Source organism: Mesocricetus auratus, unplaced genomic scaffold (assembly GCF_017639785.1).
Source record: "Mesocricetus auratus isolate SY011 unplaced genomic scaffold, BCM_Maur_2.0 Super-Scaffold_100014, whole genome shotgun sequence".
In the NCBI taxonomy this organism is placed as follows: Eukaryota; Metazoa; Chordata; class Mammalia; order Rodentia; family Cricetidae; genus Mesocricetus; species Mesocricetus auratus.
The window spans coordinates 44,565,845-44,591,128 of record NW_024429197.1 but is presented as its reverse complement, the minus strand read 5'-3'; the positions used below and the strand labels follow the sequence as shown (position 1 = coordinate 44,591,128).

At 39.8% G+C, this 25,284-nt stretch overlaps 1 long non-coding RNA gene across 1 annotated transcript; it reads right to left on the bottom strand.

Annotated features, from left to right (window-relative positions):
• Window positions 1-10,196: 10,196 nt before the first annotated feature.
• On the bottom strand, window positions 10,197-24,587 carry LOC121144019. The gene is made up of 5 exons (XR_005881357.1): window positions 23,491-24,587; window positions 17,127-17,173; window positions 14,579-14,700; window positions 13,846-13,968; window positions 10,197-11,240 (listed from the first exon to the last, which is right to left on the bottom strand). It is a non-coding gene; the product is annotated as an uncharacterized LOC121144019 (long non-coding RNA).
• Window positions 24,588-25,284: the final 697 nt, after the last annotated feature.

Genomic DNA, 25,284 nt, shown 5'->3' with positions numbered 1-25,284 from the left:
TCTCTACTCAGAATACAACCCCACCCCACCCGCCACACACACACACACACACACACACACACACACACACACACACACACACACATCCCTTCAAGGTCATCTTCCCAGTAGAGCAGAAAATCAAGAGGGGCTGGGCTGACATGAGGTCATTGAGCACCTGCACAGGAAGTCTCTGGCCTCTTACTACTTAAAGCTTTGGTTGTGAGCCTCACCTTTAGCAACTGAGCCCTCTCTCCAGCCCTTCTTGTAGGGTCCTCTATACCACACTCTCAGTCTCCATACTCCCAAGGTCAGGTTCTAGCAGCTCCAGGATAATCTAACTACATGTCCACAATACTTGAGGGGATTTGCTCCTGTTTATGCTAGGGCCCATAAAACCAGTGAAAACACATACCCTCCCCCCAAAAAATTGAGGAAAAAATCATTGTCTCTGATTAGTTAATTTATTATGTACATTCTTTGCAATTACCCTCATCTTCTTCAGTAGACACGTTTTTATAGTTAGAAAAACACTTTATGAAATATAGAAGGGTCCAAAACACCTGTACACATAAAAATAAAATAAATCCTAAAAATAAGAAATCTCTGGGACCTTGGGTAGTAGACTAGTGTTCACCATGGCATACAAATGAACTTTGGGAGCCCATTCCACATGGAGGGAGGCTCTCTCAGCCTGGACACATGGGGAAGCGCCTAGGTCCTTCCCTGGATGAAATGGCAGACTCTTGGAGATCCCCCCCAAGGAAGACCTCACCCTCTCTGGGGAAAGATGTGGGGATTGGGCTGGGGGTGGGGGTGGAGCTGGTGGAGGGAGAAGGGGGGAGCTGGGATTGACATTTGAAGCATGCATGTTTCTAATTTAAATTAAAAGGCATACTTAATAGAAAATAATAAAAAAGCTAACTCTAAAATATACACAATATGCATCTTCAAAATAAAAGTGTTTGTACATTTCCTCTCAAAAAAAAAGTAGTAACTATTTTAAAAGGTTCTGATTAACTGGTCAATCATGCTTATATTTCACTAAGATTTACCAAACACCCAGTAGGCTTCAATCACTTTTAGGACTACAAAGATAAATAAGACTCTGTCGGGGGTGGGGTGGAGAAATGACTCAACCTGTAAGAGCACTTGCTGCTCTACAGAGAACTCAGGTCAGTTTCCAGCATTCACAACTTCCTTTAACTCCAGTTCCAGGGGATCTGACACCCTCTTCCAGTCTCTGTGTGCAAGTGGTACATATATATATAAATATATATATATGTGTGTGTATACATATATATGCATATATGTATATATAAACATTAAACAAAATACTTAAACACATAAAATTTTTAAAAATTAAAAATAGGACTCTGTTCTTATCTAAAATGGATATTAGGTTAAAATATAAATGTATATTAATTTCTTCCAAGCGTTTTGCATGTTTTATTATAGGCTAAGTAGTACTCTTCATATTTTCCTCATTTGTGTCTTGTTCTTTGCATTGCCAATTGGATGACCTATTAGATAATAACATATAAATTGTAGCTGTTTCAGTGATCTTTGGGAAGTGGAAAATAGGAAAGGAAAATTATATTCTTTGGGATAGAATTGTCTTTGTTTCACTTCTAAAATGCTAGTCACAGACCAAATGGTGTGAGTGGTTGTCTGCCTGGCTTAAGCAGCACTAGCTGGGTCAGTGAGGACAGCCACCATGTCAGGGATCAACCCCACTGAACAAAGGTCTGGAAGAGAAGCTCCATATGGCAGAAAGGAGAGGCAGAGGCATGTAACTAGCACTCTAGGAATCTAGCTCACACAACTCCCTTCAGAAGGAAATAGGATGGTTCTTTCGCATTGCTGTCCACGGTCCAGATTTATAACCTCCGAGGTCTCTGATCTTTCTGTTAAGAATTGTAGTTACCCAACAATACTTTTCGAACACTTGCACTCCTGCTAACATTTTGGGCTCAATTTAAAGAGGCACTGCTCTTTAATGCAGAACCTGGCTCTTGCTCATCTTCGCATTTTTTTTCCTCCTGAACACAGCTCATAAGACAATTCTTTATCAACAAAGATGAAAAAACCACAGATCAGTAAATCCAATGACATCCACAGAAGAGGCCAAGCTAAACAGAAGTTCTGAAATCTCATCTCCAGTCATCTCCTCCTAATGAAAGTATAGGAGTAGCCAAAGCAATAAACACTGGGAAACATTAGCCCCAAGAAGTGTTGCTCTTAGATGTATACAGCTTGTAAACAAGGCCCACTCATCTGGGATGGCATTGATTCTTTCTTGTGTGAACTATCAGGATGACTTTGAGAGCTGTCTTACTGTCATGATTTTGCAGAAGGTTAGCTGCTTCACACTGAGAACGTTTTCCTGAGTGACCAATTAGACAACGTGTCACTTTAATGTGAATCAATTATTTCCACTCTAGAGATGGTTCTCTATATACAGGAAGCAATCTGTAAGATCAGAGAAATTCAGCTTTCACTCAAGAACCTCTTTTCCCTAATACCTAAGACCATTTAGACCTAGAGGATAAATAGATTCCATTTTTTTTAAATCAGTCAATCTACCATGGCCCTGAGCAATATCCATAAATCCACCTATAATTTATTCAGGACTTTTAGGACACTCTGTTGAACCAACTCACACAGACAGTATGCTTTGTTTTTGTTTTTTAAATGGTCCCCTCACTGAAAATGAGAAATGCAAGTCAAGGCCACAGCATGTTTAGAGTGAATGCATTTAAATGTTTGTGAGCTCGGATCCCAACTTATCTTCGTGATGCCAGGGCAAAACGCTCCTCCTTCAGCAGCAATTGATAGCATATGTGTCCATGGACAATTCCCCAAAACAGGCAAATATAGTTTCATCTATAACTTTCCCTGTGTCAGAGGAGCCTAAAACTGCTAGGATAAAATTAGAAATGATACTCAGGTTTTCTGTATGATTGCAGCCTCTTGTTGGCTTTTCAAGCATCTGTATTCCTTAAAAAAAACACTACATATGCATCCCAGGTGAGAACAAGTGCACTATTAATGTGGCATTCCAAATCCATGCTCAGTACATTTATCCAGGGCAAGCAGAGTAAAGAGGAATGATGCATAGATTTTTTTTAAGTTTAAATTTAGATTAGAAACAAGGTTGCTTCACAAGTCAGTTCCAGGTCCCTCTCCCTTTCCCTCCCCTTCTCCCGTGCCCTCCCCCCAGCCCCCCCCCCATTATCCCTTTTGAGATAAAGTCTCACTAAGTTGACAGATTGTCCTAAAACTCATCTATAGTCCAGGTAGACCTTGAATTTGTGGTCCTTCCCCAAAGCCCCATGTGGTTGATATTACAGACAGATGCCACTAGGCCCATCTAGTTCCAAAAAATTAACTACTGTGTGAGATTCTGTAATGTAAATAAGCAAGTTGACTAAGATAGTGGAGAAACAAGACTAGTAAGAATGTGAGCCTTCAATGGCATCTTCTGATACTCTCTGAGATGTCAAAGTCAGACAAAGTCAGGCTCCTCACACTGAAAGTCAACCTATTATATGCAAAGCACTGTGTTGACCAGCATGGCTTCCATTACAACAGCACACAAACGTTACAGTCTTTAGAGGAAGGAAGCTGAGCCTGAGAATGTGACCAGTAGTAAGATGACAGGTGTCAGTGATCAGGTGTTACTAGAGATGACTGTTACTTTAGAGAAGCCGATGAAACTAAGAAAAAGAACTGTTTTTACAGTACTACCACAGCGAGTAGCAAGTTCATCAAGATCCTCTCCCATTGTACGCCATGGGATAATACCGGTAACCCTGAAGGTCAGCACTAAGTAGTCCCATACACTTAAGGATTAGTTTGTCAGAATTCTGACAATGAATCTTTCACATTAAACAAGCTAAAAAACTAATGTGCAAGGGACAATGAGGTGTTTTCTCCCCATGAGAAGTCAGCATCAGTGGGAGGAGGAAGGAGTGCTAAATTCCACTTAATCACCACTTTATGATCCTGTACAAAGAATTTCACAGATGGTTAGTTAGAATGTACTTAAAAACAAGTAACTGGAAAAAGCCAATTTATGTTCGGTTAAATAATAAAAAGACGAAGCTGACTTCTATAAATCAAAAGATCAGTTGTAGGGAGCTTGAGGCAAGACTTGGTCCAGCATCACCAAGAATGAAATTTCTTTCCTCTTGTTTTCCATTGCATTGGCACCCTCCTGCTTTTGTGGCTGGAATTCAATAAGAGGAGGAAGGCTTCTGCCTGATCACCAAATAAAAGCCCTAAACTTTAGCCGAATTGGATCAACTTAAGTAAATACCCGCTGTCCTAGTTTCATTTCTGTCACTGTGATTAAGTGACCTGTCAAATAACAACTTAAGGAAGAAAGGGTTTATTCTAGCTCACAATTTCATATTACATTTTATTACTGCAGAGAAACCAAGGCTGCAGAAACTTAAAACAGACACATCACACCCAGAGAGAGATGAGCGCATGTATGTTTCTAGCGCTTACTCTCTACACTCATACACGACAGCACCCAGACACCAGACACCCAGGGAATGGTGCCACCCACAGTGGGCCTGGACTTCCCACATCTGTAATCAAGACAGTTCCCCACCGACATGCCCCTATGCCAACCTGATCTGAACAGTTCCTCATTGGCACTCTTTCCAGGTGATTGATGGCTGTGTCAGGTTGACTGTTAAAATTAGCAGCCACACCAGCCCATGAACTAATCGTTATAGCCAGAGGATTGGGTTATACGTGGGTCAACATCCATCCATAAAGTGGTCATTGTGACAAAATATATATGGTTATGGAGAAAGGTTTATAGCTTCTCTGACGTTAAGGAATTGTATTTACCCCCTCAAACCTCAATGCAACACTATGTAGCATAAACAAGATGGGATGGAGCCTTAGAAATAGCTAGTTGCATGTAATTTAGGAAACCAGAGGGTTGCTTTATTATTATGCAATCAGAACAAAGTAAAGCACAAATAAAATGGCAAGATTCGTCCAACACTCAGCATGGATTTTCTTGCTCAGTCAGGATACTAGATAACATTTCTGTGTATTCTTATTTATTGTTCATCTTTTATTATATACATTAATTATATAAAATAATGGGTTCATTATGGCATTCTCATACATGTATTTTATATTTTGCTCATATTCACACCCTATTAAGGTTAAATGAGCATATAACAGATATTTGGCACTGTGGCACTATTCATAATAGACAAATTAAGGAATCAGCCTTGGTGTCCATAAACAGACAAAGAGATAAAGAAAATATGGATCATATATGCACAGTGGAGTTTTTTCAGCCAGGTAGAAGAATGCACTTATGTCATTTGTAGGAAAATGGATGGAACTGGTAATCCTCAGAAGAACTCCCCTTCCCTTCCCATGTCTTTAAAACATTACGCATTTTTAATGCAGATTCTGCATGAACAGAAGTGTGATGTTTGTCTTCCTGAGCTTGCCTGGTTATATGTTGTATGCCGACTCACACTCTTTTAGGTACAAATATCCTAAAGTGATATAGCTGGATCATATGATAGCTCTAATTTTAGCTTTCTGAGAATCTGCACACTGACTTCCATCATGCCTGCTCTAATTTTTTTCATGCAATATATTTGGATCATATTCTTTTCCAACCCTCAACACTTCCCAGTCCTACCACCTCATCCCCCAATTTTGTGTTCTTCCTCTCTCTTAAAAAATTACCAAAAAGTACACACACACACAACAAACAACAAAAACGTGGTCTGTGTTTTGTGATGGCCAGTTATTCCTGAGACTTTGGCCTGCCATGGACTGCAGTTGACAAGCCCAGTGCCATTCTGTCAAAGAAAATTCTATTTTTTTCCTCTTCCATTAGCTACCAAATGCAAATATCTTCTTGTGAGATTTTGTATCCACTTCCCATTCTTTGCACTGGGATTTTCGTTTGGCTTGAGGGTCTTGTACATGCTGTCACTCTCTGTGAGTTTATATCTATAACAGCCCTGTTGAGTCTGAAAGATACACTTTCCTTGGAATCATCACCATCTCTGGCTCTTTGCAATTTTCCACCTCCACTCCTGCGTAAATCCCTGAGCTTTGGGGGAGGGATATGATAAAGACATCTCATTAAGGGCTGAGTCACCCTTTACACACTGTCCAGTTGTAGGTTTCCGTGTTAAATCATATCTAGTGCAAGAAGACGCTTCTCTGATAAGGGTTGAGCAATGCACTCATCTATGGATATAGTAATGTGCTATCAGTGGCCATTATATGTCTACATTCCTTTAACAGAATGATAGTAAGTTTCCCCCTGGGGTCCATGACCTGTCTAGCCTCAGGTTCCTGGCCTCATTTACATGTCAGATAGGTTCCATCTCAGGGGGTAAGACTTATTTCCAATTTTTAAAAAACAGTTGCTTACTTTCTTAGTTACTGTTCTGTTACTGTGAAGAGACACCATGACATACAAAAAACCATTTAGTTGGGAGATTACTTACAGTTTCAAAGGGTTAGTCCATGAATATCATGGTGAGGAACATGGCAGCAGGCTGGCACTGAAGCAATAGCTGGGAGTCCACATCTGACCCACACGTTGCAGGGAGAGAGAGACTGGACCTGGTGCAGGTTTTTGAAACCCCAAAGCCCAATCCCAGGTACACCTCCTTCAACAAGATGACACCTCCTAATTTGTCCCAAACAGTTCTGCTAACTGGAGACCAAGCATTGAAACATATGAGCCTATGAGAGCAATTCTCATTCAAACGGTCAGTTACTCCCATAACATTTGTGTAATAGTGCAGAAGTAGGTATACCTTGCAGCCAGGTCACTATTGTAGCTCACAGGGCTCTTGGATAGGCTCATGATTACTTTTCTTCTCTGGTAGCATGTATAGTACTTTTCCACACTGTGAAAGCTAGTCAGGAGGGACGAAGCTTCTAGTTGGGCACCAGCTCAATTCCTCCATGTTGGATGACATCAATATGTGGTGTCTTTAGTAACTGGGTCTTACCATCAGATTGCAGAGGGTAACTAATAGCATTGGCAACAGCCTACGATGTTTGGAGAGGGATCTGTGTGATCTCTTTAGCCAAAGTTTAAAAAAATAAGATTTAACCTATTTCTGGTGCTGGGTGTTTTACTTGGTAGCATATGATTTCTAATTAGGACACTGTCTCCCTATTATATGGTAATTGCACTTAAATTCCACTCACTTTTACAGTAGTAGGTTTTGAATTTTTGTCCAAAAACATTTAATCCTCTCCATAATCTTTCTAGTTTACATCCCCATCAACAGTGTATATAGATTCCTTTTTCCGGTATCCACACCATTTCTGATTTATCAGTGTGAATTGAAACTGAAAATAAGACAGATTCTAATGAACCCACTGAATGAGATTAGAAAAACAAGAGTAGTCATATATATTTAGAAGGTGGAATGGTGATTTCTGGGAGCTGTGGGTGATTATGGCTAAATGGTATAGATTTTTAAGTTTCTATAATGTGAAGTGAGTTGGTGATTATGTAAAAATATGAATGTACTTAATATGCTGAATGCCCAGTTGAAATGTGAAAATTTTATATGCATTGTTAAACAAATTTTACATTTTTAGGGTTTTTTTTTTTGAAGCAGTGTTTCTCTTTGCGACAGTCCTGGCTGTCCTGGAACTCACTTTGTAGACCAGTCTGGACTTGAGCTCACAGAGATCTGCCTGCCTCTGCTTCCTGAGTGCTGAGATTAAAGGCCTGTGCCACCACGTATTTTTTTTAGAAATGAATGGATGGGTATGTTGTGGACATACTTTGTAAACCTGGGAGTTGCTAGGTCTATCTGTGCACTTACTTTGAAGTGAAACTGTAAAAGATAATTATGTTTGTGTTGCAAAGTCATAGCGTTCAACAATGCTCCACAAAGATGACATATGTCAACGCCTGAGTTCAGAGAACAAGATGTGTGATGTACATCATAATCTCCACTCCTTTGTCACCTAAGGGTGAAGCTAGGGATATCATGCTTAAATTAGAACAGTTGAAAGCCATATAAATTTTATTGTAAGAGAGAGCTCCACAATGACATCCACTTATACATTCATACCTAGGGTATAACATTCACCTGCCTGGTTGTTTTGAAAGCAGGTAACAATTTTCCAACATGGAGAAACAATTGTTCTCAGTGCCCATCTCCTGGGAAGTTTGCGTAACAATAGTGGTGCCAACCAGCAGAGTTTCAGGCTCTCTGAAGGACCAACTTATTACTAGACTACTTGAGTGAGCACTGCTCACTCAATATAAAGAAGTATATTTGTCTCTCGTCATAATCTTACATCCACATGCTTGGAGGAAACCTCACTGAAGTCCCCAACTACTAACCAAAAGCATTATTCCTATTTCCAAGGAAACTAACAGGACAGAGACAATGCATCACTAGTAGCCCCAGAAACAATCCCAGACACCTGGAAAAGAGCGGCTGGTGTCACAGCACATGGGAAACGAAGAACATACTACCAAGGTTGAGTGCCTGATACAAAGGGCAAGCCCACCAAACTGCAAACAGGTATCAGTCATCCGAGCATAAGGGGCAGTGCTCCTACTGTTCTTTATCATGTTGCCTTTGGTTCCTCTGTCTTCTATGACTCCTGCACATCTGATCCTTGAACTCTAAAACTCAGAGGATGTTGCTCTACAGCAACTACAGCTAGTCCTTCAAAAGAAGGTCTCATTGTCTACCCTTTAAAGACAACTTTCCTTTACTTCTTAGAACTCTTAAGGAAGGAATTGTCATAGTCTGTTCTGAAATGACCATTTCCTAAAGGAGAGAACAAGTCCTTCATATGTAAGATATTGGCTAAGGTGTTTTGAGCTTGGTAGTGAGTACGAAGCTTAACACACTTATTCTTATGATGGTCATAGATTATTAATGGCATGGTAACTTCAATGATGGGAGACTAATAAGTATAGGACATAGCAGTAAACTGCATGAGCAGAGGAGTCAAGACTGAGTTTGTTTAACCCACAGAAATTGCTGACCTGAACAAGAGGGAGCTCTTGGACCCCAGACTGATGGCTGGGAATCCAGCATGGGACTGACCCAGACCACCTGAATGTGGGTGTCAGTGAGGTGGCCTAGACAATCTATGGGGCCTTGGGTAGTAGATCAGTAATTATCCCTATCACACAAATGGACTTTGGGTGCCTATCCCACAATGAGAGATGCTTTCTCAGCCTGGACTCTTGGGGGAAGGCCTAGGACCTGCTCTGGATGAAATGACAGACTATGGATAACCCTCATGAAGGGCCTCACCCTCCCTGGGGAAAGGAGTGGGGATTGGGGGAGGGAGGGGAGAGGGTTGGTGGGAGGGTGTGGGAGGAGGGGAAGGAGATGGAGAGAGGGAGCTGGAATTGATATGTGAAGCAACCTTGTTTCTGATTTAAATTTAAAAATAAATTTTAAAAAAAGGAAAAATACAGCTTGATTTTTAGGGGTCATAGCTAAACAGAGCTGTATATTTGTTGGACAAGTGAGGTTCTCATATATTTTCCATATTTTGAATATTTCTCCAAGAGGTATCCAGACAAAGTGGGATGTTGGAGACACGTACATTTTACACACCAGGTTAGGTAGATAGCAAAACTTTACACTAGAACCTCCATAATATCCACCGTGATGAGGGCAGCCTGCCCTTCCAGCAAAAGGAATAACTAAGTAATAAGTAAACCCCCATCTTTTCAGCCTGAGATTTTAAAGCCTTCTTCAAATGACTGTGACATAAAATTATTTTGATTGAGTTACTTAATTCTGTGAGCCTCAGTTTTTCCATCTATAAACTTAGCATAATAATATGAAGTTATTAGTTATAGCTTCATCTTACCATTTGAATACCCATGTCATTGTGGTTTTAATTTTTCATTTCTCTGATAACTAAATATATTGAATATGCTTGTCATTATTTATATATCTTCTTTGATAAGTTGTTTAAAATCTTTAATTAATTTTTTATTTGGCTTGTTTCCCTTTCTAAAGTATTATTTTCAAAGTACATGCTAGACATATACTATGTGTTTGTGAAGATATAGAACAAGTGTGACTACCAGACATTTGTGGTGGGAATATAAAATAATACAACTACTTGCTGCTTGGCAATTAGTGATTCTACGTCTAGTTTACCCAACAGAAATGAAAACATTTCAAAAAATTACCGCACACAAATTCTTATAACATTTTTATTGGTAATATGCCCAAACCGAAATAAGTAAAATGCTTGCTAACTAATAGTTTATATAATCTATTCAGCATTAGTATAATCTATATAATCTATTCAGCATTAGTCACTCATGTAAAGAAACAAAGCACTGCTATCTACTGCGACATGGATGAGTCTCACAGCAGTCATACTGAGTCAAAAAGAAGAAATGAACTGTATGATCGCATTTATATGAAACACTATAAAATGCAAGTCAATCTAACGGACATAGGCAGTGGGTGCTTAGGGATGGCAGGGGTTGAGGGAAGGGACACAAAGGCACAAGGAGACATCCAAGGATGCAAGACATTCATTCATTGTCTTCATCATTGTGGAAGTTTTTCAGATGTGCATCATCAGTACCAAAATATACCAAACCATGATTTCAAATATGTGGACTTCGTTATATGTCAATCACGCCTCAACAAAACCTTTAAAACCTTTCAGTGACATTCTGAAATTCCATCCTGTAACGATTTTCTGCTTTTTTGTAGGGGAGGAGGTTTTCTTGGGATTGAACCCAGGGCCTCATGCATGCTAGCTAAGCGTTCCACCACTGAGCTACACCTCCAGCCCATCACATAAATATTTCCTATGTCTCTCTTTTATGGTAAGCTGATATCTACATTAATAACATTTGTTGACTCTAAAATTACTTTTTCCATAGTACAAAAACATTTCAAAAAATATACAAAAAAGAAACCCTTTAAAATACATTAGTCTCCCAGTATTCCCTTTGCCTAGCGAAGTGCTCCTGAATCAGAGACGTGATAGCAGTGTCCATGTTTGAGACACAGCCCTGTCTTCCTGGTAACCAATGACAGATCACTAAAGACGAGAAATAAAGGCATCAACATTACAGAGGAAAGATCCATAAATATCTGCTTCCGAGGCCCCAGAGGTCCACTGCTTGTGTCATCCAACTGCTTGCTGCTTCAACTCCTAAATTTCAGGATCTGACTGTTCATCCAGCAAATTCTGGCCAGAGTTAGTTTATGTTGTCTGCAACCCTGAGAGAGAGTTAAATGGATATTCAATTCATTTCTTTGATGTTTATTGTATTTTCTATTACAAACAGCCACACAACCATTTAAAACATAAGGTGTCCAAAGATCTAGGAAGCACATTCATCATCCCTTCATTGAATAAACTTTCATCCAATTGTACACTATATGCCTGCTACCATACCAGATATTTTCACAAATCATTCAAATCAATCTCTATAGCAGTCTTACATTTATGCCGAGAAAGCTCAAACTAAGGACCTCAGTTACTTAATGTCAAAGAGCGTCTAGTTGGTACTGGATTCCAGATATGTAAAGTCTGCTTCAGATGCCATATTTGCCCGACTCTGCACATTCTAGTCCAGGTAGGGTATGCCTTTATTCCAAGAGTGAACTCACAATGTCCAGTAGCTATGGACCATGGCTCTGGGTTGGGGGCGGGAGCAGACATCCTGATTCCTTGTCTTGGTCCTGCTTCATGTGTTACAAGAATGTCCTCTGACGACAGCTCAAGAGGTCTTGGCACTACAGGACTTGTGTCCTAGGAGCAGGTGAACTAGATGCTTTGAAAGTCAAGGACAATCGGGGTCCTATTTTTCTGTTGCTAATGTCTCTTACCTAGTAAAACTAGTCAGTAGTAATTTGTTAACCAAGAAATTGCAAAACCCTAAAAGTAAAACTGGCCAACCCTAGGAAATGCCCAAGCAATGCCACCTTTAATGACACATCAAAATGTATTGACTGTGACAATCTTCTAAGAGCTCACTTGGCCCACCTCTGTAAAGCTTAGGCTTGCTGCTGCACTTGAACTTAGGTATGTGCTAACAATTTCTGTCATGTTGGCTCAGACAGACCTCCCAGTGCTTTCCTTCCCCAGGGAAACAGGTCTACCAGAGCAGAGAGGTTCATTTTCAATTTTACAGGTTTCAGTTTAGCTTAAATATATTAGTCTTGAGTTTAAAATAAAACAAATAGGGGGAGTCCCTAGATTCTCATATGACATACTCTTCTTTTTGATCTGTAAAAATATGGATATTACCCAAAGTTCATGTGTACTAAAAATCATCATGTTATCATTTGCAAGGAAAAAATGAAATGAAAGATGAACGAGTAATGTTAACAAAAAAATATCCATATTTTAAAAAACTGAAAATATAAAAGTATGTCAAACTAAAACTACAGAGGGTAATATTTGTGATTTGCTAAGTGATTAAAAATAGTTGGTGAGATGGCTCAATGGGTAAATATGTCTGCCACTATATTTGATGACATATGTCTATTCCTGGAATCCACATGGTGAGAGAAGAGAATTAAAAAATAGGTGGGTGACTAGGTGTAATAGTACACTCTTGTAATCCCAGCACTTGTGGGGCTGAAGCAAGAGAACCCAAGTTCTAGGTCAGCCTAGGGTACATAGTTAGATCTTGTCACACACATACAAAAATATTTAAAATAGGTGTCAAGCCTGACCTAAAAATGTGTGTGGTATTTGTTAATGCATGTGTGCTAGGGAGAGAATGCACTAAATTCTAACAGTAATGATGCCTGAGTACTCATAAAATTCTTTGCATCTTCCTTTTATATTTTACGCCTCATTAAACACATATATGTTAAATATAATATTAGGTCAGAAAAAAAGATACCCATTACTTGAAATGCTCATTAAATCTGAAAAAGAAGTATAGCTTACTCAATAATATACCAATGACAATACCTTAGTTTAGTAAATGCATATGGCTACATAAGATAATAACATTAAGGAAAACTGATGAAAGGTATATGGGAACTCATGGTTTACGAGCAATATAGTTCTTCTAGAAATAAATGTGTATCTGTATCTATATGGTATACAGATATAGTATGAACTGAAACAACGTAGCATATACAAGCAACTTTATTTCCGATATATCTTGTTTTTCCAACTAGAGTCACCTCTGTGGCCCAGAGCTTCCTGGAGTGTATCATTGTCTTCCAGATAATGCATATATGCTAGTATAGACTAAGGCTATGCAAGTATGGTGACAAGCTAATTGACTGAATTGTCTTTAGAAGAAAATGACTAAAAGAGACACAAAGGTCATTGTAGTGTTACTTTCCTCCTTCTGTCAAGAGTTTGGAAATTATTTCCAAGTGTATTTTAGATGAATGGTAGAAAATATTAACAAAATTAATTAGTTTTCACTAAGTGAAATTACAAGTGACAGATGTGTGGCATTTGCATATACATGGATCACTTTAAATATTAATAGCCATTATGCTAATCATTCTGAAACAATACCTAACAAGCCTCAGTAAAGGCTCTACTGCTGTTAATTTCCAAACATTCGTCTCCCACTTAGGCTCTCAACTCATACACCTTTTTCTTCCCTAAAAGTTACATAACCAATAAAATGCTCCCCAGAAGTTTGAGACCAACTGCTTAAACATAAACTCAAAAAATCACGTGACACTACATCAAGAAAGACGCTGTCTTTATTAACTGTGTCAAGTAATTCATTGCCACAAAAAGTGTCTAATATTTATAACTGGTTTATTGTTTGCCTTTTAATAGTAAGTTTGTGTTACTTAAGGTGATCCCTGTAAGGCCTTACACTCACACTCACTATCTTACCTGCTGACATGGTTTCCTGAGTGGGAAAGGAAGAGGGGCAGGGACAAGCCGGCCTCTGGGAAACACACAGTAGCCCCGGTTTATTTCGATGGTACGTGTCCGTAGAGTGTCAGCCTGTGTGACCTGCAGACAGAGGGAGACTGAGAACCTCTGCGAAAGGGCTTGGCTACAGCTGGGGGCTCTTGGTGCAGTGTCTAAGGAGCCATCCAAGGAGCTTATTTGAGGGAAACGTCTGTAAAGATATCTCCTGGGCTCATGTTCATTTAAAGCACTGTATCTTACACTTTTTAAGATCCAGGTGCTTTTGAAATGCAACCCTATAGATTTCACCCATTTGTCTAATAACTTCCTAGAGTGCTTGATGTCTGCCATTTGGTGCACTACTGTTGTAATTAATAACACAGGAAATCTGTGGTGGAAGCAAGCAATGAGATGTGACAGCACTACGAATTGTTTTTAAAGTGTTGAGAAATAAACAGGACAATGTGTAAAGGGGGGTCTCTGTAGGCAAGGAGATCCAGAAAGGACTTTTGGGGGGAAGTTATGTTTAAGGTGAGTTGGAGGGCAAAAGGACAAACAGTCATGTAAAAACAATCAGGACAATGGCCACTATAGGACACAAATCGAACAAAAGACTGGTCCTCAGGCTGAAATACGAAAATGTAGGGCAGTGCTGCCTTGATGGCCATGTGACCTACACATTATAGGAAAATACCAGAGACCCAGGGTTTACCTAAGAAGACAATCTGTTCCGAGTTCTACACACTCCTTGAAGACTTCTGCACCCATCTGGTCTGCCACAGCGGCATGGAATTGCTGAGACCTGTCTAGCAGCTTTCACTACAGTCTGGATATCTGAAACAGAAGTGAAAGTTCTATCAAGATTCCATCACTTCCTAGGAGACAGCCTGCACCTATGAGTCAAGAAATGGTGCCTAAGGCAGCATTTTATCCTGTGCGCTGTGGCTCTATGGCCCCATCTGGGGAATACTGCAAAACTCAGGGCTCACTTGCCACATCCCAAATATTATCCACCATTAATATAAATCAAAGATATCAATTTGCAATTTATGCTTTAGCATTTAAATAATACCTTGCTAGTTATTTTAAATACATAAGTCAAGTCAAAAATGTGTTATAAAATATTAGAGATGTCATAAGACCTCTGATTTATTTAGCAATGTGTAACTCTTTTATCTCAATTTATTTCAAGTTTTTAGGAAGAAAAATGGTTCTCTGCATCATCCTGTTCTTATTTTTATCCCTTCATTTGGGAGATTACATCTTAGCTCAAACCATTTTTAATAATAAGATATGCAATTTTTAACTGTTGATGTTTTAAAAGAATAGAAATGATTAAGATTAATCGATGTAGCATTTGATATACTCAAATAATATATTAGTCTAAGCAGTTTTATGATTCATGTCTGATAGTCAAGGCTTTATATATTAACTTCACCCAAATGGAGAGAAATTTACTCTTATTTGCTTAAAAACCAGAGCTTCTACGCAATAGGAAGAAGTGAATATAGACTCTACACTGCTTAGGAGCTCACAGCTTACAAATGACATACATTCACAGGAAAAGTCTATTAAATAGATAGTAAGTACTTTCATACTTTAAGACAAAGAGAAAATTGTGTCCATGAATCACATAAAAGTTCTTCTCAGAGGTGGAACTTCACACAAGGACAAGAACCCAGCACATGAAGCAGGTATAATTGCACCTGTAATTCCATTTGGGAAGAAGAGGTAGGAGGACTATGATTCAAGGTCATCCTAGGTAACAGTGAATTCCAAGCCAGCATAGGTTACAGAGAGGATCTTATCTCAAACAAAGCAGAGAAGTCTACATAAGAAAGAATCTGACAATGACAAAATCTTAATAAGCAAATAGAACAGTGGGGGATATTCTTTCTTCTTTTAAGAACTGTGTCCATGCTAGTTCTCAAGTCAGAGAGATTCACAATTTTAGGAGCTACTTATATATAGTTTCCATGTACCGGATCTGAGAATCATAGAGTTCATGGTTGATCTTAGAAGGAACTGCTAAATTTATTCACTTATATTTGATTAATTTCTGTACTTATTGAGAGAGAGAGAGAGAGAGAGAGAGAGAGAGAGAGAGAGAGAGAGAGAGAGAGAGAGAATGCTAGCGCTCAGAGAAAAGGCACATAATGCAGGTCCTCTCCGTGTATTTTAGAATGGAAAGCAAAACCATTCATACTTTCCCATAATATTCTAAGGCCTTAACACGATGACTTTTTAGCATTTATCCAAATATAATACTGTGACAATATTGAACTAAGATTCATTACAATGCTGGGCAGTGGTGGCACATGATTTTAATCCCATCAGAAGCAGGTGGATCTCTGTGAGTTTGAGACCAATCTAGTCTACAAAATGAGTTCCAGAATAGCCAGGACTATTACACAGAGAAACCCTGTCTCAAAAAACCAAAAGGCAAAACAAACAAACAAAAAGATTCATTATTAAAAGGAAATTAGAGTTAATGATAGAAAGGTCAGAAACATAAATGAAAATTAACATAATTGTTCCTATATATATATTTTTTTTGGTTTTTACGAGACAGGGTTTCTCTGTATTGTTTTGGGGGCTATCGGTCCAACCCAGCCTCGAACTCACAGAGATCTGCCTGCCTCTGCCTCCCGAGTGCTGGGATTAAAGGCGTGCACCACCACCGCCCGGCAATTGTTCCTATATTAAATGTTTATTATTCCTATGAAATTATTAAGCTTAACAAAAAGGAGGTTGGAGAAAAACTGAAACAGATTAGCAACTAAGTGTCCATTTGATATAGAAAAAAAAAACAAACAAAAAGCAACTCAGAGGTTTTAGTTATACCAAGAACAAAATATGCATAAAAGAGTCTGGCAGTCTAATAAAACAGTTTGCTTTCAACTTAAGAAATACAGAATGAGAACATTTACAGTGATTTTTAAAGCCACTAGAGTTTTCTGTATCAACTCAAGCCTACAGCAACATCCTTCTTCAAGTTCACTTTCCTCTTTATTGTTCCAAGAGGGAGGGAGGGGAGAGGAAGGGAGGGGGAGGGAGGGGGAGGGAAGAGAACACCCTCAATGCTGCTCTCTTCTCCCAGTTGCACACACACATGACCTCTGCATTACTCCTGGCACACACACCATTTACACTCATGGTAAAAATATCAGAGGATTATCAAAGCAAAAACAAGTACCATGAGGTCAATGAAGGAATAGTGAAAAAAGATGCAATGTACCAGTATCAATGCAAATACTTACAGATATTTTAAAGGAAAGAGAATTGCTTCTTGGGTTTAAAGAGCCATCTGGAGACAGAAAAGAGAGAGAGAAACTTCATTCTCAGTAATAGTAAAAATATACCAAAGCCATTTCTTAAGAAAAATAAAGAAAACTGGTCAACAATCAAGCTTAAATTGGGCAACTATTTAGGTACAATAAAACAATTGTAAGCCAAGACACTGGATTAGGAAGTTTAACATTAACTCTTCTTCATTTTCAGATTCCCAGCTCCTGCAACGAAACTTCTAGTGATGTTGCCTATACCACACAATAGTAATAAATACAGCAAATGAGCAACTAGAAGTTAGAGAATAAGGAAACAATACATTTACAGCTCAAAGTGAAATTCCACTTTTCCAGTTCACAGCCTGTCCAATAAGATGAAAGAGAAAAATTTAGGTATTTGAATTTGATTCCCAATGAAAAGCCACCCTGTTAAATAAAGCACTTCACAGCTGTCCTCTCTCTGAATCACGTGCAATCAGTCATGTCCACTCATGTTCCTGTTCACACTTTCACAGGCTCCTCAACATTAATGCTTATTTATGGGGATGCATATAACCAGATCTCTGATTTTAGGGGGGGTAAAAAGAAAATGATACGATTTGGTAAAATGTGCTGAGAATACTAGGTAAAGAATACATTTACCTAGTGTTCTTTCTTAAAAACTGAACTACAGTAATATTAAATTCATTATATTTAACTAGCAGTGAAACAAATACAGTGGATAGGGAAGTTAAAGAGCACCTTGAGGAGACTGTCAATGTACAGATGCTGAGATGCTATAGAGGACCACTTTCTGACATGCTATAGAGGACCACTTTCTGAGATGCTATAGAGGACCACTTTCTGAGATGCTATAGAGGACCACTTTCTGAGATGCTATAGAGGACCACTTTCTGAGATGCTATAGAGGACCACTTTCTGAGATGCTATAGAGGACCGCTTTCTGAGATGCTATAGAGGACTGTTTCTGTCTAACAAGCTGATGGTATTAAAATGTTTGTAAATGAGGCTGGTAAACACCTGTAATCTCAGCACCCCAGAGATGAGACAAGAGGTTCACAAGATGAAGGCCTGGTACATAGGGAGACTGTGTGTGTATTATTTACTCTCCAGAGTAATACATGTTAATCATATAACAACCAACTGCATGCAATGTGTGGGCCTCACTTGGACCCTAATTTGCACGAACCAAATAGGAGAAATGATCCATTATTATCATGTAAATAAATTTAAACTCGGGTTTTAGATGGCTGTTACAGAGATTTCCTTAGAGAAAGTTCCTTATGCACTAAAAAGTTGGTCCTGAAGTATTTCGTAGTAGTAGATGGTAAGAAGTTTGAAATTTTCTTTAATATTCTCAAGAAATAAAGGAAATTAGTTAAAACAGTAAGTGCAGAATGTTGTTATTGGAATAGGGAGTTATTTGAAAATTAAATAAAAATTTTCTTTGAAAGCCAACATTACCATCTATCTTCAAAGGGAACATAAATATTATAATTACTCTCAGTTGAAAATGAAAATATTCTAAATACTCTGCAGTAACAACAAAAATTAAACTTTATGTAATTATGACAAACCAATTTGATGAAAATAACTTAGTAACTGAAATGACAATACAAAAGACTAAAATGACAAAAATGTTTGTACAGTCTCCATGTTAGAATGAGGACTGGAAGCACATTATTCTAAGAGTTTAAGTTGGTATAATGTAAGCAAATCATAAATAATAACAAATAAAACAAGGAAGTGTAAGGATGGCGACATGTTTGTCACATGGTGATACAATATTGCTTCTAAAACAAAAGGGGGCATGAAGACAAAACTGACTACATGCACCAGCTGACTCGTATCTTGCTACACTGGAAACTGCACCAGGTTTTATCTTGGACAATTAGCACAAGTTATTTAAGCCACCTGAGGATGCTTCCTCGTCTGTAAAATTAGGAACAGTGCAAAGACTTCAAGATGGTGAAAGTAAATCCCTGCAGCAACACAGACACAAAATACACATTCACAGTACTTAGTGTTACTATCATATGCAAAATGGAAGCATGCCATGGAAGCAGGGACAGGGGTGAGATAAACCCAGAGTGAAATAGCCTCAGACTTTACATTGACAGAAAATAAAAATAGGGCAGAGGACTTTAAAAGTTCTTGTAGACCAGCTACAGGTGAGGGACGGCAGGAGAAAGGCCAAGAATTCTAAGTGGTGGCACCGTGAGCACCGTGAGCAGTGGAGAGGAGAACCAGGCCCCCTGTGGGAAGAAAGGGAGCACCAACTAAAACCCACTATGTGCAGATTTCTCTGCAGCTCAAAGCAAATCCTGCAGGACTGGAGGGAGAGAGAAATGAACATAAAAATTAAAAAGAAAAAAAGAAAAGAAAAAGTGCCCAGAGGACCCCAGACCGAAACAGAGAACAGGACTGCCAAGAGCTTTATGAGGGGCTAACAGGATGCGGTTACAGACAATCCCTCAAAGATCAGTAAAACATGAAAAGGGTTTCAAAGTGTGACTGATCTGAAATTCATGTAAGATTACCTCTTCTTGTCTAGTTAATAAAATTAAGAGGGGTTCTAAAAAGCGTGAGTCCCAAAACTATGGCCAAATCCTATGACAAAGCCATACCTAGAACACTGGGACCCGTGCTCTTGTCATACTCCCCTGTACTCTGCCAAAATGACCATCCCATTCCTTTACCATCACCAAGCCAAAGTGCTACCCACATTTAGGAAACGCAAGCAACTTTCTGTGTCTTGCAACACACTATAAAATGAAAGCACTGCTTTATATGCCATCCTAGAACCTTCATCCAGAGACTGATGGAAGCAGAGGCAAACACCCAAATTAAACACTGAACTGAAGCCACGGAACCCAGTGACAGAGAGAGAGAGAGGAGCAATGAGCGAATTGGCAAAGAATGGGCTGGCAAAACCAGCAGAGACAGCTGATATGAACAAGGGGGGAGTTCTTGGACCCCAGACCGACACCTGGGAGGCCAGCATGGGACTGATCCAGATCCCCTGAATGTGAGAGTCAGTGAGGAGGCCTGTGCAACCTATGGGGCCCTGGGCAGTAGTTCAGTATTTATGCCTGACATACAAACAGACTTCGTGTGTCCATAACACAAAGAGGGATGCTCTCTCAGCCTGGACCCTTAGGGGAGTGCCTGGACCCTGCCCTGAGTGAAATGACAGACTCTGGATATCCCCTATGTGGAAGGAAGTGGGGATAGGGTGGGAGGCTTGGGGGGGGGTTGTGGAGGGTGCAGGAGGAGGGGAGGGAGAGAGAACTGGGATTGACATGTGAAGCAAGCTATTTAAAATTAAAGTAATAAAAATGTTTAAAATGAAAGCACTTAGTGTCTTTCACATCTAAAGCTCCCTATGACTCCATGTTATTTTGTTGCATGCTAGCAAAAGAGAATGTATTGAACATTTGTTCAGCAAATGTTCCACCAGTGCCTACTATGTGTCAGGTACCCAAAAACCAATGGTACAGACTCTGTCATCAAGTAGCCTGTGAGTACCTTTAGGTAAAGCACATCTACAAATCCATTTAATCTAGTGAATACACTTTGTTCAGAGTGTCTTGGAAACAAAGAGAACAGAACTCAGAAGTGAGGGAGGGAATAGGAAATCTCAATGAGAGCTGAGGCTAGAGAAGACCCTGAGGAAAACTGCTGTTCAACAGACAGGCGACCCTGACCACTAACTAACGTTCTTCTCTGCCACATGCTTGTCTGTGCCAATTAGACTACTCAAATATTAACAGGGTCCCGGTACTTGTCATTATTAATTTTGGAGAGGAACAGAGGCATACTGAGCCTGGGTATTGATAGATGTGTAGAATATGTTAATCATAATGCTCATTAGTCGGCTAAGTTACTATTTTTTCAGATGGTTTTTCTCCACTGATCATATTTTATATTTAGCCATTTTTCATCTCCAATAAAACATACTTGTTCCTCAGGAGGGGGGAGGGAGAATGAATGTGTGCTGCTTAAACACACACAATGCATGGAAGAAACGATCATATGTATTTTAATACTTTATATAATTGGATAATTATGTGATATTATGCAGTAACAAAATTTCCAGAATCTACCTAAAGTTATTAAATGAGGTTATTTAAAATAGGATGAAAAAAATTGGGTCTGGAGAGATGGCTCAGTGGTTAAAAGCAGAGAAGCTGGGTTCTAGTCCCAGCATTCACATGTGGCTCACAACCACCTGCAGGTCCAGTTTTAGGGTAACTGTTGCATTCTTCCGACTTCCATGGGCACAGTCAAAACATTCACATTCATAAATCTTTAAAAAAAAAAAAAGGCTTTGCCAGGCATGCCTTTAATCTTAGCACTCAAGAGGCAGAGACCAGTAGATCTCTAAGTTCAAGGCCAGCCTAGTATACAGAGCAAGTTCCAAGGAGTCCAGGGCTACACAGAGAAACTGTGTTTCAAAAACAAACAAACAAAAAAAAATAGCACGGAAACACTTTCCCTTTATTTTAACTCACTTGTTTTGATTTTGTCCCACCGTAAAGCTAGCAAGGCTCAGGGCCAACTGCTCAGGACACAGGTCCTTCCACTGATGGCAGCAGCATCTACACCCACAGCTCAATGGCCGCCCCTTGCAGACACACACACACACACACACACACACACACACACACACACACACACACACACACAAGTGAGCTGTTAGCACCAGAGGCCTCAGACCAAGGCTTTTGGAAATTATCCACTTTCTGGTCTTAACAACTATTAGAAACTCCGATTCAGATATTCTGAGACCAAACAGATCTAAGTTTTGTTCAAAAAGGAAATCAAGACGCCACCTCACAGGGGCTGCTCCTGCTTTTAATATCAGAAAGCTGAAGCTAAAGTCAATGTCCTCCCAGAAATGGGCAGCAAAACCTAGCACACCAGAAGATTACGTCATTTCTGATTTCTGAAACATGAAAAGAGCCACCTTCACATTCAGCCTGTACAAAATCAAGCCTTTCCCTCAGGGGGTAGGACTCAAATATCATTGAAAATGAAATTACAGAGTATCTTTTTGTCACCAAAAATCTTCAACCCAAAGCTACAGTGAAAAGAAAGGACATGCAGATCCTAGGATGTTGTCACGCCTACATGTTTTCACAGACGTTTTATTCTTTTTCTTGTCATTTCTCAAAAGTCAAGACTTCAGGGGAGGGGGTGCTCAGCTGACTGAGTGCTGACCTACAGTGCTTGAAGCCCTAAGTTTGGTCCCTAGCACTGTGTAAACTGGGAATGGCGGTGCAGAAGGATAAGGAGCTTGAGGTCATCCTCAGCTACATAGCAAGTCTGAGGCCAGCCTGCACACATGAAGCCTTGCCTCAAACACAAAGAGGGTCAGGACGTCACATAATCAAATACGGTATGTATAAGTCAAAGTCTTCAGTTATAAAGGCACATGCTTCACACCCAACTGCAGCACAGACGTGCTATACAATGCAACAGTCTGTTCCACATAGCTGGAGTGGTCAGTGATCAGGTAGCTTGAGCACCCCTTACTGTGGCAGCCTAGGCCTGCAAGAGGATGTCCCTGAGAGTGAGACACACTGGTACAACCAGAAATAATACCGGTTGCACCATCTTCATCATTGTACCCGAAATCCTTGTTAATGTGGCTTCGAGCAGAAACAGAAATGTTTGCGATCCGGAAGTTGAAATGGTCTTCATCATATTTTATCTAAACTGCCTACAATAAATCAGACCAGTGAGTGATACATGTTTTTAAAACATCGTTAGCATTGCCTGTCACAGCCCAGACTCAGACAATGACAACTTAAAATAATAACAATTCTTACAGGGAAGAATCAAAGAAGTGAAATGAAAAGCGGGGGAGGCCTTTTCAACTTTCAGTATGGTGCAATTCGTGTTTAAATTGATAATCTAGATTTCATCTCCTGACCTTGAAGCGACTCACTATTTCAATTGTAAAATGCAAATCTCAACCCATCTCCCCAAAGCATTCAATGATGGATTATATGGAAATAAACATACAAAACAAAATGCTTAGAAAGCAGGGTTATAATTAATCTCTGATTCTCCACAAACTCTTCTATGCTTTCTGTTCTAATCATTCAAACCTTCTGAAACTCAGTCCTTTTACACCCATGGTAATATAATGGAAATTATAATCAGAATATAATGGAAATTTTCTTTGGTAGGTTAATTCACCCCTCTGTGTTAATTTAATTCCAAATTCTAATAGGTCCATGTTCCTGTGAGGGCAGAAGGAATGTAGAACATACAAGGGACTGATGACACCATAACCCGCCTAAAGTTGCCATTTTTCCTTTTTACTTACTGCTGTAAACACTCTCTTGTGACGGATCTCTCTACAAGACTAAGGTGGATGCATCAGGGTGAGTAAGTGCAGGCACCAGAGTGGGTATGGGTGAGGATGAAGGACACTCATGCTGCCAAGACTCTCAGACAACTGGTACTTGTTCCATTGTGGACTGAACTGATACTCTTCAAGGATCCATTTTTCTGAAGACAGTGGTTCAGTCTCACCCTTACTTTGACAAAATAATGCAGCTGGGTAGCACTGTGGAAGGACCAAACTGTGTCATTCCACCACCACCCCACCCGGCTACCCAGTTCATTCATTGAAATCATAACCCCTATTGTGATGATATCTGAAGTGACAGCATTGTAATAGGCACAGATGTAGTCATAGTAACAGCCCCTTGGAGTGACATTATAACTGTAAAAAGAAACAAACCAAAGATGGGACTTTCTCTCTAGGCACACACAATAAGACATCTGCTTACTGTAAGACAGGAACAGAACCCTCCACAGAACCTGGCCATGCTGCACCCTGATCTTAGTCAGCCTCTACTACTATCAGAAAATTAATCTCCATTAGTTAAAACACCTTGTTATGGCATTCCAAACCAGATAGGTAGAAAGGTAGACACATTCTTGAGAAAGATTATTCTCAAAGAAAATAGAACAGTTCTGTTACCGGTGGTCTCTGTCTGAGTAATTGTTTCCAGAGATGTTGTTCAAAGAGTTAAAGAATCAGATAAATTAAGTAAAGCCGCAGGGATTTGGTTTGGGAGCAAAGCTTAAGTATAGGTCAAATATGCTGCAAGAGAGTGGGGTCTGAGCAGGCTTGCTATTTAAGAGGGTCTGGTCACTGCCTGGGTATTCCTTTTGTGAGTCCAGGAGAGAGAATAGTTGGTTGCCAGGGGCAGGCTATAAGTGATCTTCTGCTTTTGATTGATAGGCTTGGGTTATATAAGCCTTACCTCACTGCACAGAGATGTCCTTTCCCATTGTCTTAGTTAGAGTTGTTATTGCTGTGAGGAGAGACCGTGGACATGGCAACTCGTATAAGGAAACGTTTAATTGAGGGAGTTAGCTTAGTTTCAGAGGTTCAGTCCATTATCAACGCGGTGAGGAACATGGTGGCATGCAGGCATATGTGGCAGTTACTGAGAGTCCTATATCTTGCAGACAACAGGAAGCCCACTGACAGTCACACTGAGGAAAGCTTGAGCAAAAGAGACCTCAAAGCCTGCCCCCACAGTGACATACTTCCTCCAACAAGGCCACACCTTCTAACAGTGCTGCTTCCTCTGGTAGCCATTTTTTAAAACTGCCACACCCATTATGTATGTAACTTTAATTAGAGGCATACCCAATCATGTACAAGCATAAGATGATAAAAGTTCATAGCACATAACTTTCCTTAATGTGCATACACTTAAACCCAGTCCTGGCTGGACCAGCCATTGTCTATAGCTCCTGGATAGGTTCCAGAGTATGTACGATGTGAAAAGGGCACCAATTAAAACCAAGAGGCCACTTACAACCCATCCCTAGCAACTGACTCCCCTTCTCCTGGACCCACAACAGGGAGCCCCAGGCGTCATCAGGTTCTCTTGCGCACTCACGCTTGGGGTCCACTGCTCCTTTGCAGGACACATGAACTTTACCTTCACTCTGGAGAAAATTCCCTGTTGCTTGTGTGTGTTTCCATAGTCTCTGAACAATGCTCAAACAGCCTGGAAACTCTGGGTCCAGATCTCTCTCTCTCTCTCTCTCTCTCTCTCTCTCTCTCTCTCTCTCTCTCTCTCTCTCTCTCTCTCTC